Source organism: Corylus avellana, chromosome ca5 (genome assembly GCF_901000735.1).
Source record: "Corylus avellana chromosome ca5, CavTom2PMs-1.0".
In the NCBI taxonomy this organism is placed as follows: domain Eukaryota; kingdom Viridiplantae; phylum Streptophyta; class Magnoliopsida; order Fagales; family Betulaceae; genus Corylus; species Corylus avellana.
In genome coordinates, this window is record NC_081545.1 from 29,205,082 (window position 1) to 29,206,640 (window position 1,559).

Genomic DNA, 1,559 nt, shown 5'->3' on the forward strand with positions numbered 1-1,559 from the left:
ATGTAATGTAGTTACTGGTTATTGTCCTATAATTTGTTTAACATAATATCTATATATGGTGAGGCCAACATATTTTGGAGAATAAAGAGTACTATATATATATATCTTTGGATCGATCGGCTAATTCCCCATCCGAAGGGTCAGTGGAATCTATTTTACTTTAAGGGAAAATTACAGTTTACCCCCCCAAAGTTGTCAGCGATTTGCAATTCCGCCTCCAAAGTTTCAATTTTTGCAATCCACCCCCCTAAAGTTTCAATTTTTTGCAATTCAGGCAATCCGTCAGTCAAAGCCGCTTTGACTGACGGAACAGTGATCATGTGCGCCACACGTGATCACTGTTGGCCTTTTTGTACCCAAAATACCCCCATGCTTTTCCATCACGCACGCACGCCCAACCCATGTGACCCATGCCCAACCCAACTCACGCCCAAAATACCCCCATGCTGGAGTTCGTTGAATCCCTAAAACCTGGCTTCAAACTTGGTTGGCTTTGCTTAGATCTGGCTTGTCTGTGGGAGGAGAACAAGGTGTGGGGCAAGCACATGGAAGAGGACAAGGCGTTGGGCAACGCGTTAGCTTTCTGGGATGCTCTCATCTCCCAACATCTTTCTTTGAGCTTAGACTTAATTAACCAATCCAAATGCAGCACATGGTTTTCCTGAAGATCTGCATGCCACCAACAAACAAAACATACAAGCAACAAATTGACTTGTGCGATCCCTTTAGGAAGACTGTCAACAAAATGAATAATTAAAATTTGAATTAATTTTGTAGAAAATGACATTCAAAGTTTGAATTAATTTAGTGTTAAAGGGGACTTTGTCTTTGAACGCCAAAGGGGGCAGATGAGGAGATTTCGATCTGTTGCAGGAGATTCCGTCATTTGGGCTCTCCATCTTGTTGCAGGTAAAGGCAAATTTTCGAGCAATGACCCATCAACGAACTCTGGCGAAGGAGCAACATCAAACGACGCCGTTTGCTGTGGGTAAGGTGTGGGTGAGGGCATTTTGGGTACAAAAAGGCCAACAGTGATCACGTGTGGCGCACATGATCACTGTTCCGTCAGTCAAAGCGGCTTTGACTGACGGATTGCCTGAATTGCAAAAAATTGAAACTTTAGGGGGGTGGATTGCAAAAATTGAAACTTTGGAGGCGGAATTGCAAATCGCTGACAACTTTAGGGGGGTAAAGTGTAATTTTCCCTTACTTTAATTTCTGCTTAGAGGGAATGTCTAATAGTTTGTCCATGTAAAGTCAATCCCTACTGTTAATTTCTAGAACTCTATCTCCTTCCATTTAAGCTACAAAAAAGGCAAGCCATCTTCTCATGATCTATCTATATCTTAAAAATCCTGTACAAAGATTTATTCCTTTGTGAAAAATAAAGGCCATGAATCCAGGAAAGAACAAGGTCACATGGAAAGCCACAAGCTAACAACCACTTCGTTCTATAGGTATACTGATCATCACCCTAGCATGCACCCAAAGTTTTCCATATGATCAGAAATTGAGTAACAGCTAAAAAAAAAAAAAAAAAAAAAAAAGAATGAAAGAAG